The sequence below is a fragment of the Cryptomeria japonica genome, chromosome 10 (genome assembly GCF_030272615.1).
Source record: "Cryptomeria japonica chromosome 10, Sugi_1.0, whole genome shotgun sequence".
Taxonomy (NCBI): domain Eukaryota; kingdom Viridiplantae; phylum Streptophyta; class Pinopsida; order Cupressales; family Cupressaceae; genus Cryptomeria; species Cryptomeria japonica.
In genome coordinates this window covers 167,256,195-167,270,477 of record NC_081414.1, presented here as the reverse complement: position 1 = coordinate 167,270,477, position 14,283 = coordinate 167,256,195, and the positions used below count along the sequence as shown (strand labels likewise).

The 14,283-nt window shown below is 35.2% G+C and overlaps 1 long non-coding RNA gene across 1 annotated transcript; it reads right to left on the bottom strand.

Annotated features, from left to right (window-relative positions):
* Positions 1 to 12,284: 12,284 nt before the first annotated feature.
* On the bottom strand, positions 12,285 to 12,985 carry LOC131858740 (uncharacterized). Its single transcript, XR_009359075.1, has 4 exons — positions 12,835 to 12,985; positions 12,654 to 12,722; positions 12,454 to 12,531; positions 12,285 to 12,368 (listed from the first exon to the last, which is right to left on the bottom strand). It is a non-coding gene; the product is annotated as an uncharacterized LOC131858740 (long non-coding RNA).
* Positions 12,986 to 14,283: the final 1,298 nt, after the last annotated feature.

The window sequence follows — 14,283 nt, the reverse complement described above, 5'->3', positions numbered from 1 at the left end:
GCCCTTACTCTCTCTTCATATTTCTTTGCATATAGGGCCTGAGCCTGTTTTAGCTTCTCCAATTCATGGGGAGTGATCTTAATCAACTAGGAACTAGAAGGTACTGGAGATGGTGGGAATTCAATAATGGGGCTGGTAGGTGGAGGCCTTGTAGGAGAAGAGGAGATCATCAATGTTGAGGACTCATCTTGATGGTATTGTCTTACTAACTGGCTTTGTAGCTTCACAATGATGCTATCTTTACCCCTTACCTCTTCTTTGGTATTTTTATAAGCTTTTAAAACTATCTCCAAATTAGCTTGGAGATCTTCTTTTTCCTTTGCCTCTCTTTCTGATACTGCAACACTAAACTTTGTAGTCTCTAAAACAAGGCTAGCAGCTTCCACTGCCCCAGTACTTTGTACTCTTTTCACTATCATACCTCCAAGGTAACTTGACCCTGGAGTATCCCTTTTCTTTTTATTCTCATCTCTTTTTAGGGACCACATGACCAAAGAAGCATCATCCTTGCTGAAGGTGACTCCTTCCATGGGCTTAGTCTCTTTCCTTATTGCCTCTAAAACCAAGGCATCTGCTATGTACCATTCAGGGAGAATAAGTACACCAACCTTTGCTACCATGTCTCTTCCTTGCTCAATAGTGATGGTCTTGAACTTAGTAATCATCTCTTGCTTTATTTCTTCCTCCACCATAGCCGGATCCTTGTGGGGCTGCTCACTCTTCCTCTTCTCACATCTAGCATTGAAATGATCAATATTCTTCTTCCACACAAATTGCATGAAAGCTCCTGATGTGACAAAGTTGCTATCAGCCAAGAAATCTTCAATGGCTTGTTTAACATCATGATCGAGCTCCTGGCCTTTGAACTCATCAATAGTTATATTCATTTCAGCACTAAGGGGCTCTTCTGGCATTCCCTCTTCTACTTCGTCATAGGTGTAGGCTATCTCCCGAAGGCTGCCTAATTGTAGCAATTGTTCAACTGCTCCTTGTTCATCTCCTATATGAATAGGAGATTGAGATGGTGAATACAAGGGATCATCAGATTGCACTTCCTTTCCCACCCTTTGCTTCTTTGGGCTCTCCTGAATATCAATGATTTCTTGTATTTTTCTCTTAACTTTTGAAGTTGAAAGCTCCCCTATTGTTGGTACTAACACACTGTATTTGGACCTTTTATGTAACACATAATCACCTGGAGGGATTGTTTTGGTAGATGTAGACCTAGTTAAAAATTGTTTTGCCTTCTGAAGATTATTTTTAATCATAGCCTCCCTTTTTTCTTTCAATGTTTGCATCACATCTTCAAAACAAAGAATTAAAAATTTTGCCTTTTCTTCAAAGGGGTGGAAACTGGACAAAGGATCATAGCTAGTGTCAAATTGGTGAACAAAATGTAAGGCCTTCTTGTAGGCCACCTATTTCTCTTTCCTCAACTCTTGCTCATCCAAATCGAACTCATTCCTGATTAGGTCCTCAAGGAATTGAAATTGATGAGGTGTGCCTCTGCATACTACCCTTTTCCTGAACAAGACATTGAAGATATCTTCAGGGTCAGAACACCTTAATGCTACAATTGATAAATGATAGGGTTGAAGGAAATCTTCAAAACACATCCAACCCACTTTAGTTATCACAAACTGATGTGCTATAGTTATTGTAGGGAAAATGGTCCCTTTACCTCTACCTGTTAGCTCTGCCTCTTCCACACTTCCAATCTGCCTGAGGACTTCAGCAATTCCTATTTTTAATGGGACCTAGTAGGGCAACAAAAATGGAGTACCTCTGAAACCATACACTCTAAAAACTATGGAAACAGGGTACAAGTACATATCACCTCAATTATGGACAACTTTTATATCCTCAACAAATTCCTTTGGCCTAAGGAATTCTAAAAGAGCTTTAGGGACTCTTGGATTTTTTGAGCATAAAAGGGTCCTGATCTTGGATGCAAAGCACTTATCAAACCTTAAGTAGCTAGCATCTTCTCTGTCCCATGACAACACTGTACTCCACAACTGAACTGGCATCTTCTCTCCATCCTTTTCTTTTACTAGATCCATTCCATTTGCAAAGTAATCTCCACCTTTAAATAAAAATAGGTGCATGTGGAGGGAGTACCATACAAAAGGCTTGTTCACTTTTCTATTTTTTATCCCTATCAACCCTTCATGGATGGTATCAGTGATATAGGGTGCATAATCAAATGTCACTGCTAGAGAAGGATTTAAAATTTGAGCAATCATTACCATGTAATGAGTCGGCATGTTTTCTTGAGCATCCTCTCCAAAAATTTGGCAGAGTGAGCAGTATAATCCCTTGGCTCTCAGAGTGAATAGATTTAAGGGGAAAGGCTCCATAGTATTGGGTCCTACAACAGATAATCCACCTATTTTAACAAAGAATTATTTAAGAGGCCCATTCCTAAGGTGATTCCTCTATGCATTGTAAACTTGAGCCAATGATTTGAAATTGATGGGTTCCAAATAGTTGGACACTTCACTAAGCCTGAATGCATTTCTAAACTCCTCATCATTAATCTCAATGAGGGTTTTTCCATTTATGTCCCTAATACTCTTTGTAATTAGGTCATAATTGTGTGCAACCTCAGTTAGAAGGTCCACATCCATGAACACTCCAGGAACTACTAATTTGCCTACATCTAACTCCCAAATGTTGTTCATTGGGGTTGAGGAGTGTCTCATACAAAATCCAACTTTAAACAAACCCAACCCAGACAACCCTATCTATGGGTCTCTTAGCCAATTGCGATTGTCATACAATTGATCTCCTATTCTTAAACGAGGAGCTTTTGGCACTAGCTCTTTAACTTTAGCTGCCATATTAGTTGACATGGTTAATTGCTCAAGGAAATCATCACAAATTGCCCTCTCTTGGTAATTAATTTTCCCTAAGAACTCCCTTTTAGGTGCCATCTCAATAATTCTATGTGAGTAACTGAATTACTAACCACAATGATTCCAAACAGAACAAACCCCAATTCAAATAAACTGTCAAGTAATTGCTAAGGAAAAGCATGAGAGAACCTGTTCTTAGCTTGAAGAAATTTTCTCTGCACCCACTTCTTCGCAACAACTCTTAGAAATGATGCCTACATTCAATTGATGTGAGACCATATACGACAATCGAGCTCTTAACTACAACATTGATACCGCATGCTTCGGTCGTCCCTTCAGAATTGAATTCATGGAAGAATTCAAAAATTGGCTCCAACGGGTCATAACATGCCTATGTATTCTCTTTTCGCCCTTTCGCCATTTCGTAGAGCATAACACCCTAGCATGTTCATCTAGTGAAACTATGCTAACCACCCGATTAGATGGAACTTGATCGGTCTTTATCTTTGTTTTACCTCTTTACCTTAATGTTGGGCCCTACCTTCTTTTTGCCACTTCGCGAGCCTTAACCCTCAAGCATTTTCCTTTCATGAAGCCCCGCTAAGTGTTCGATGGAACTCTAATCACTCAGCCTTTAACTCCGACCGAGATCATCAACCTTTTTAACTAACCATGCCTCATCTTAACTGCTAACAGTTTTCGCTATCTCACAGAGGTTAATCCACTTTCATCTTTGGGTCACAAAACAATGAGAATCATTAGATTAGTCTTAAGATGAATGCCTTTTAAGTGGGCCCTTTATCCAGGTATTACTTACTCAACTTGTTCACCGGTTAACAAATGCCATGTGGCACTTGGCCATTAGCCTTGGAAATTCCTTCAGGTTCAGTTATGAGTCAGCCACATGCCTTTCTTCGATATTCCCACATAACCGCCAGTTACACCTAAGCGGGTCCTTAATCACCTTTTAAAACCATGTGTCATCCGACACATCACCATCGAGCCCCACAAAAAGTAGCAACTATCATGCCACATCATGCCCTCATGTGACTTCCATCTGTCTTTCACTACTTTGCGAACACTAATCTCTGGTTAGTTTGCAGCCATGAAACAATGAGAACCATTGGATCAAAATAGAGTTGATCATTTTTTATCTTTGTGCCTTGCCTGCTCTTTGGACCCACCGGCCTTTTCGCCATTTTGTGATGAATAAACCATCAGCATCTCCTAGCCATGAATCAACGTGGGTGGTTGATCCTTTTCAAAACTGACCACCTTTTAGACAAAAGAGAAGTCTTCACCACTGGGTCCCATCAAACCTTTTCGCCACCTCGCGAAAGGTAACTTACTTGCTTATATCAGCTGCAAATAAATGCAAGCCATTGGATTCAAAATGAGATGGATTCTCGTTAAGCTGGCCGCCAATGCATGTAGTCAAGCCTGCTTTTGCCTTTCGCTTTTTTGCATAGCTTAACACACTAGCAACTTCCCCTAACGAAATAGCGAAAGTCGTAGATTTATCTAAGAGTTGCATGACTTAAAGACCCATTACTTAAGTGAATAAAGTAATGCAGAAATAGAAGCTAAAGGGTTTTTTATCAGACATTTGAGTGATTAAAAACTAAACCCTTAACCCTTAAAGACCTAGAACAGATTTGAAGCAACTAATAGCATACCCGACTCAAAACTTTCAAAACTTAGCCAACTATGGGAAAAGAAAACCCATTTCTTAAATAGTGATAACACCTACTTGGAAGTTGAGATGTTGATGTAATAAGGCTTCTCATGTGGTTGTTTCATTGATTTTTCTTTTGCAAGGTGCTTATTCAAAAATATTTGTAAACTATGTATCTACTACCCTGCCAGGGGTTTGGAGTTGTAAAATGTGTCAACTTGGTTGATCCAGGTCTGGGATCCCTTCAATGGATTCTTCCAAGTTGAACCATGTGTATATAATGTACATTCCTCTCTTTTTGTGCCAGAAGAATGGTTTGAAGATGCATTTGAGTTTGAACTGGGCAAGTTGGAGCAACTAGGCTAGTTCATGATTAAAACTCAAGATTTTCATCCAAAAGTAATTTGGAATGGACAAATCATTGAGGAAGAGGTTTGGACATGTGACCAAGGATTTGGAGTACCATCTCAATGTATTATAATAGCTTACACCTTGAAGAGCATAATCCACGCCTTGAATCTTGAAGGAAATGTAATAGGAGATATTTTACTTGTTTGAAAACCTCATTGAAGTGTTTTACCAATCCCAAAATATTCATGTTTGTAGGTCCAAAGTGCTTTGTTGTTGACTGGTAAAAGGTGCAGTGAAAATGACTGTCACAGTGGCAGTTTTCTGATTTCCAGTTAGTATGCCAAGTGTTTGGAAAAATGGCAAGTGGTGGTGGCTTGGATAGGGTCCTCCAAGGTTTGGCATACTCCCTTAGACATTGTGAGTCCTTGGTTCATGCAGGAGAACACAAAACAGACTTTGCAAGCTCAAACCCTCAAAAAACCCTCCTTTTGTGCCATAAAAGGTGGACAGTCATCTAACACTCCCCATGGAACTCAACAGCTGAAAAATCTTCAAGATTATACCTCCTAAATAACATTCAAAATGATTTTTGTGGTATAAATTCCCATCTTTGGGATGGGCAAGGAAAAAGAAGCCAATTAGGCCTCCACGGGCTAGTATCCCTGGTGCATAACACACAAAATTGACAGTTTTTGCAAAATGCTTAAACCCGATGGGAAAATGAAACTTGGGCTTGTGAAACATAATGGAAACATTCCAAGTAGTCCAACAAGTGTTCCTTGGGACTCCTAGACCGTGTGCAGCCTCATTGAGGTTAGTTGAGCCTTGTTAGTGAATTTGAGCAAGTTAAGGGTTATAGACCTCAAACAAGATGATGAGCATTCAAAGGTGAACATTACCTTGCTGCCCCTACATTTCCATGTAAAAGACCCCTAGTACACATTGGAACCTAAGGTTGAAGGCCCTAAGAGCCAAGCAAGAGTAAGTGTAGTTGGAAGGAATAAGCATTTTTTAGTAGATCTGAGCATGGTGAGAGTCAACACCAGTAAGGGAGTTTGTTAGGCAAGTAAGCCATGTAGTACTTGGCATGACAACAACAAGACAAACTCAATAGACATACATAATAGACTCTACAAGTCTTTGGTAACAAATTGATCATTTTGAGCAAACTAGCCTTTTGAGCACTTTCCTACCAAGATCCCTATCAGTAGTCATCCCACTATAGTTTTCCCCTTTATCAGGTTTTCGACATATAAATCTTGGTGTTATGTGTTGTGGATGGATGGTAACTATTCTATGATTTATGTTTGTGCTTAATTATTATATCTATTATTTTGGTATATGGTTTATGGGTCAGTGCAAGAAGATGAGTCCACTTTTTGGCCAAAAAGTGGAAGTGTTTTCCCTGTTTTTCAGATTTTGTCTCACTTGAGCTTAAATTTTGAAACACTTAGAGATTGAATCTTGAAAAAAGTCAGTAATATAAAAGATAGCTCTCTGAGTGTACTTTTCAAATATGTAATTTATTTGAATACCCACATAATAAAAAATAACTTTATGAATGAAGTTCTAAAAACTATGTTTTAAAAATGCCTGTTTCAGGACCATACCATGCATGTGTACGACCCACACTTTTTGACACAATTAAAATTATTTTCTCAAACCGTTTTGGGAAATGGTTTGTAACACACTGAAGATTGATGAGCATATTTTTCTGTATTTTGTTTTCAAATATTTTTTTTTTAATTAATTTTTTAATGACCGTAATTATCTTTTTAAAAATTTGACGTGTATGACCCACATAATTTGACGTAAACTTAGTATTTTTTGAATTTTTTTTTTTTTAAATTGAAAAGAATTTTGTGTAGATTGATGACATATAATTTTTTTTTCAAAATTCATTAAAATAAATAAGTTATTAAATTAAGAAAATTAGTTAATATTTCAAATTTATGACCCTGATTTAGTATAAATTAAATGAAAAATATTTAAAATAATCAATTTTTAAATTAATTTACATATTTAGAATCTAGACAGTATAATCTGAAATGGGTTTCAATTTCGTATAAAAATTCTTTGATTAAAGGCACGTAAACTATTTCATTTCATCATATTTGTGCTTTCATTCATGGAGCTTTGAATTTGCAGGTTCATGTCTCAGGTGTGGCCATCCCAGGCCTATCCCGGGCCTAATCCCGAGGCAAGTGGCGGGTTGTGAATTCAAATTTTACATAACGGGCAAACGGGGGCCCGTTTCATTTTCTGCCCGTTGGATTTAACAACGGGCCCCCGTTTTAATAACGGGCCCCCGTTATTTAAATAACGGGCCCCCGTTTTATAAACGGGGGCCCGTTGTTAAAATAACGGGGGCCCGTTATTAAAATAACCGTTGCTGTAAAAAAAAAAAAGATTGCATCGATTTACTACAATATCATTGAAATCCGTACTGACAAAGATTTTTTACATCATTTGGCAGTACTTTTTAATATCTTTTACGCGATTTTTTGAAGACAAGTTTGTAAAAATGGGTTCTAAGCAACGTCAAAAGAAAAAAAAGAAGACAATGACAGTGGACGAAATTCAAGCACAAAGAGAGAAGGAGGCAAAACGCCAAAGAGATCGAAGATCACAACAACGGCAATTGAATAACACTTTTGAAGCATCTAGTTCAGTGCCCGTTGTAGATGAGACCATTGAAGACATCATGATGGATGCAAAAAATATAGAACCACACACGGGTATGACTGTTGATGCAAATGTTGATGTGGATGCGAATCGTGGTATGTTTTTAAATCCTGATGACTATGATGCCAATCAAATTGCTGATTTAAATGAAGCTGGATATAAATTTCATACACCAATACGAAAAGAAATAAAAATTGAAAATATTACACCACCATCTCTAAAAGAAAATGAATGTAATTTGTTTACTATTGATAGCAATGTGCTAGATAATCTTAATGGGTTAGTTTCTTGGAGACAAATCAGAACACATGCAAACAGATTATATAAACAATTTTTCTATAATAAAAAGTTAGGATTCCAATGTCAATTAATGCTACAATTAATAAAAATGTTAAAAATGCGTAAAGTCATGAAAAAAATAGGTATTTATGCAAAACCAAAAAGAAAAGATGAATCATATAAGCAAGTTGTATCTACTGTTGCCAGTGCCATCGATTCTATAGGAAAAACAAGTCGATCTAAAGATAAGAATGCAGCACGTAGAGTTATAACGACTGCTATAGTTGACAAAATGATTGTTAATAAAAGAATGTTAAGTGATATAAGTGGCTATTTGAACTTACATCGTAGAACCTTGTCAAGAGCGGCCAAAAGAAGAGACACAATTGAAATTGATCCACTAAACCATTGTTGGAGTTTTAGTGGTAGACTTCAAAGGTCAGACATGAAATTAAATGATGAAACTAAACAATTAATTACAAAATTTTGGCATGATAACACTAGAGTTTCATCAAATGTTAGAGATGTTTTAAAGTTAAGGGTGGGATCAAAAATTCGTGATCCTCATCCAAAACATCTTCTTGACATGACTCAAACTGAATTCTTTAAAAAATTTAGTGATGAATCTGTGTTAATGAATTTACGAATTAGTCAAAGATCATTTGAAAAATGCAAACCCTGGTATGTTAAAATCAATAAACAAAGAATATCTTGTTGTTGTAAAACTCATGTCCAGTTTCGTTACTATTATGATGTTTTTCGATATATTCGTTGTATGTTGCATGGTAATGATCTTGTGCAGGATTGTGGTGTTTATGTTCCACCTGAAACTATAAAAGATTTTATTGGAAGTTTATTTTGTAAACCACCTAATGAACAATTATTTCTTTCCAGTTCATGCATTTATGGTCTTTGCAATTTATGTGGGAACTATTCTTCGATAGGTGAATGTTTGCATGAACATGTTTCATCTGAGTTTGGACAAAAAATGGTTGATGTTAGGAGATTTAAAAATATAGAATACCCTCTAAAGGATGGAAAGATGGGGAAACGTTTAGAATTGATTACAGAACAGAATAGTGTGAATGCATTTATTAGTGAGTTTAAAACTCATATTGTTCCAAAATATGTGAAGCATTCCCAACATGCCCGATGGCTTGATGGACAGTTTCGCATATGCAAGAACACATTTCCAATTGGAACAATAGTATCAGTTGTGGATTTTTGCAGAAAATTATACTCTAAAACCACAAGAGGAAACTCAATCACAATACTACAACTCAGTGCAAGTGGCCATATTTGTGCACATTATATATAGACATGACCATGACAGTACAGAAGATAACAGAAAAATTTTGAGGGAGTATCATTTCTATGTTAGTGATAATCGATTACACTCTTCAGAGTTTGTCCAACATTGTTTCGAGGTATTTTATGATAATCTTAAGGAAAGAGAAATTGACATGAAACAACATATGATATGGTCAGATAACTGCACTGGACAATTCAAAAATGCAAGAATGTTTTATTGGCTATGCAAAGTTCACAAGATAACCAATGTCCAACATTTATGGAGTTTTTTTGAAGCGGGACATGGTAAGGGGGAACACGATGGAGCCGGTGCCTGTATAAAAAGAGCTCTTGCTAGAGAACAATTGAAATTCGAGGATGCAGTGAAATTCAGAGATGCTCGTGCAGTTGTAGATTGGTGCAATTCAAAGTTGTCAAAAGGATCAACTGAAAACTCTGCAATTCGACGTTTCTTCTGGTTGATAGAGGAAGATAGTATTCCTATTCGGCATGATTGTAATACCATCATTGGATCAACTAAATGGCATTCGTTTAAGAGTTCTAATTCAAACACATGGACTATATTCACAAGGCAACTTGCTTGCTTTTGTCAGTTTTGTGTTTCCGAAGATTGGGAATTTTGTGAGAATAAAGAATGGGTTGAAGAATGGCAACAAAGATCATTGACACCCATAGATGCAAATGATCCGCATGAAAGAACTGATGAAGATATGGATCAAATGTTTGCATCAAATGACTATGATCACATTTCAGATCTTATACAACAAGGTAAAATTATTTTTGAAATTTGTTTTGATTTATTAAATAGTACATAAATTTATGAAATCTTACAGTGTATATTTTTGTTTTTATTTCTCATTAAATATTAAAATAAAATTGTTTTGTGCACAGGACATGTCTATGCTGTTGTTGCACCAGAGGACAATGAAGAGGGGACAGAGTATTGGTTGGCTCGATGTGTAGAGCCAAAACATAAGCTAACTACTCCTCGAGTAGATGATGATGGTTATGACTATCCAACAGGATCTGTGGTTGTTGTTGGCACTTGGCTACGCAAATATCTAACAAGAAAGAATGGATTGCCCGCATTTGAAGATTATGAATTAGAGAAAAAGATTATACATTACTCACATTTGGTAGTGGCAACTAATATAAAATTGGATAGATATCGTGGTAGGCCTGCTAATAAACAATTATGGACTCTCTCTATGGAAGAGCACGAGACAATTATAGATGCTTTGCAAAAGAGAGAGGATGCAGATGGTATAATAGAATGAATATCAAGTAAGTTATAATTTGAACCCTTAATCCACCTCCCTTTTAAAAGTCGCGATGCATATTATATATAGTATTTTAAATCATGAATCATAATTACAAAATCTAATCTACTAAAATTTTGTTTCAGGTCTACCACAAGTAGAAGGCATCAATGAAAACAAAGTTATTTGTGCATACTTTATGTTTCATTTTGAATAATTACAAGTAAGTTAAATTTTTGTACCCTTAAGGCAAATCCATTTGTATTTTAAATTCAATGTATTCTGATTATAAAAACTAATCATATGTATTTACTTTTTCTAGGTCTCTCAGAGTAGACTTGGCCTCAATGACTACTATATTGTTTGTGCATACTTTATGTTGTATTTTAAATTCAATGCATCCTGATTATAAAAACTAATCATATGTATTTTTTTTTCTAGGTCTCTCAGAGTAGACTTGCCCTCAATGACTACTATTGTTTGTGCATACTTTATGTTGTATTTTGAGAGATATAAATCCTTATTATTATAATTTAAATAGACTATTTATTTTATTTTAGATATGTCTTCTTGATTACATTTTGTGTACAATATACATAAATGAGAGACTACTGGTCAAATTTATGAATGAGATAATTATGTTTTAATCAAGTTCTATTCATTATATTTGTTAAATGATACTTTTTGATTTAGAATATGTTATAATTATAAGATATGTTTCGATACTTAGTTCAAGATGTATGCACATGTAGTTTATCTAATCACAAGAACTATTTAAATAAAATTCCAAAAATAAAATTACAAGTCCACATAATGCCTATAAAGTTGTTTAAGCACAACTTTCATAAATAAAATTTCAAGTCCACATAATATATAAAGTATGCGCAAAATTTCAAGTCCACATAATTTCAAGTCAATATATATGATCTAATGTGCACATAATTTCAAGTCCACATAATATCTAATGCGCACAATACACATAAAGTATGCACATAATATATATGATCTAATCCTATTATGAAACTATCCATATATATAAAGTATGGGTGTGCACGTGTAAACAAATATGTAAAGCCCGTAAAATAGTACATATCAAAGCCAAATAAATAGTAAAATTTCAAGTCCACATAATCCATATAATATCTAATCCATATATATGTCTAGATGGTAACATGATGTTCACTCCACATAATATCTAATGTGCACAAAATATATAAAGTATGCACAAAATATATATGATCTAATCCTATTATGCAACTATCCATATATATAAAGTATGTGCACGTGTAAACAAATGTGTAAAGTCCATAAAAAAGTACATATCAAAGCCAAATAAATAGTAAAATCTAAGTGCTATCATCAATAACATCTCGTGGTCTCTTGTCCCCAGGACGTGGTCCAGATCCACCTGTCTCATGCTGTACAATAAAAAAATAATATTAAAATATTACTTGAAATTAACTATTAAAAGAATCATTTATCAAATATAGTAGAATTCGTAAATTAAGTTACAAACTTACCATATGCTCATCAGATCCTGTAGGAGTATCTCTCTTGTCCCCAGGACGTGGTCCAGATCCACCTGTCTCATGCTGTACAATAAAAAAATAATATTAAAATATTACTTGAAATTAACTATTAAAAGAATCATTTATCAAATATAGTAGAATTCATAAATTAAGTTACAAACTTACCATATGCTCATCAGATCCTATAGCAGTATCTCTCGTCCTCGGGACGTGGTCCAGATCCACCTGTCTCATGCTGTACAATAAAAAAATAATATTAAAATATTACTTGAAATTAACTATTAAAAGAATCATTTATCAAATATAGTAGAATTCATAAATTAAGTTACAAACTTACCATATGCTCATCAGATCCTGTAGCAGTATCTCCTCTAGCAGTATCTTGTGCAGTATCAACACCAAATGCAGTGCTAGCTAACTCCTGTACAAGGTCAAATTCAAAGTGTCCAATTAAATCTTAAATTAAGAGTAAAAATAAGATCAAATTAAGTATTACATATTAATACCTCAAAGGATGTCGATGTGCGTTCAAATTGGCTCTGATCAAAATTATGAGGATAACCTATCCTAATGGTAGTGTCCACCTGCATACATGCATTTAATGAAATCATATTTAGTGAACATATATATGTGTACTAAATAATTTCAAGTAAAGTTACAATATTGTAAGAGTTCATATTTAAGTTAAGAATTATAAGATACATACCATAGATGGTGTCACAATAGTCAGACCCTCTTCTTGATGTGATGTAGAGGGTCCCTCATGACCTGAATCCTGGAGAAAGAAGCATTCAATGTATCAACATGAAAATTTATATAATATACGACGATAGCATATTAACTTAAAAAGATCTAGTACAATGTCTAGATAGAAATTTATACTATACCCCATAAGGTGTGCCGAGTTGTCTTCCAGTAGATGCAATATTAACTCTAATATTAGGCGTAGTCCTTATCTACATAAACAAAATTTATTTAATGAAGTATTAGATTGTATAAAAAAAGAGATGCACTTAGTTTATACCTATATTTAATAAAGTACATAAAAACATTGACATGTACATGTATATTATATATATCTATACCTGGTCAAGATGAACATCCAAGCAAAGAAAATCCATATAAGATGTCATCATACTATCATCTGCTGCATCATGCTCATCTGGAACTGAAGTAGATCCTGCAGCAGTAGTAGGACCTACACACGTCTCATGACAACTCGAACACATATGTGGCATCCATCGAGGAGCAGATGCCATGTGAGCAGCTTGCTCACTCAGGTTCCCTGTGAGGGAAGTCAAAGCATCTAATGTCGAAATGAATGATGTATTTTGGACATCTGCAGGAATCGATGGAGCAACAAGTGGAACTATGGGTGGATCCGGTAGGGGATTATTACTCCGTGCCCCTAATCTATGCTGTGGCATTCCATGACCAACACCCTGGAATGACTTAATATCAAAATAATTTGGTTTTTGGTTCATTACAAACTCACAGTATAATTTCTTCAAAAAATAAAAAGGGACCTCATAATTACGATGTGGTGGATAATCAAAAACCATCCACCATCTATCCCAAAAGTATCTAGCCATTTCTGGATGCACACACCACCTAATTGAAATTCTTTTCTGGTTAGGTTGCATTGGTTCTCTTGTTTTTGGGTTGGTAAAATATGGACATAAATGAGCTTTGGTTATTTTCAAATCTGTGATTTGTCTATAAGTTAAACCATCGGCATAAAAATCACGCAACTCTTGTCGTCGTCTATGAAATTGATCTAATTGAGAATCAACAGATCTAACTGACTCGACAACAGTTTGCATTGATTTTGCAAACTCTACAAGATGGGGTGGCGTGACTTGCTCATTTTGGATAGTAGCAATGTTTTGTTCAATCACTTGTAGGTTTTCATTAATTCGTTCTCTTAAACGAATTTCATCCAATCTAGGGGGTTGTGGTGGTGGTGGTGGTGGTGGTGGTGGTGGAGGAGGAGGAGGAGGAGGAGGGGGTTGTGGTGGGGGATTTTCACCTAATAGTTCATCTATGTCAAAAACATCCATGATGGCAAAGAACTCCTGCATATATAAAGATATACATGAATTATATACAACTCTATGTCAAAGAAGAATCTATTTTACTAAATTAAAAAAAAACATTTATAAATAGTAACATTTCTATGTTGTTGAATGAGATACACATGAAATATATAATATAATATTGAACTTAAAAAAATATACATGTACATACTATTGAATCTTGAAATATAAAATTTGCGCATAAAACTTAATAAAAACTTTCAATGAAACATCATAAATCTATTAGAATTCAATTACGTA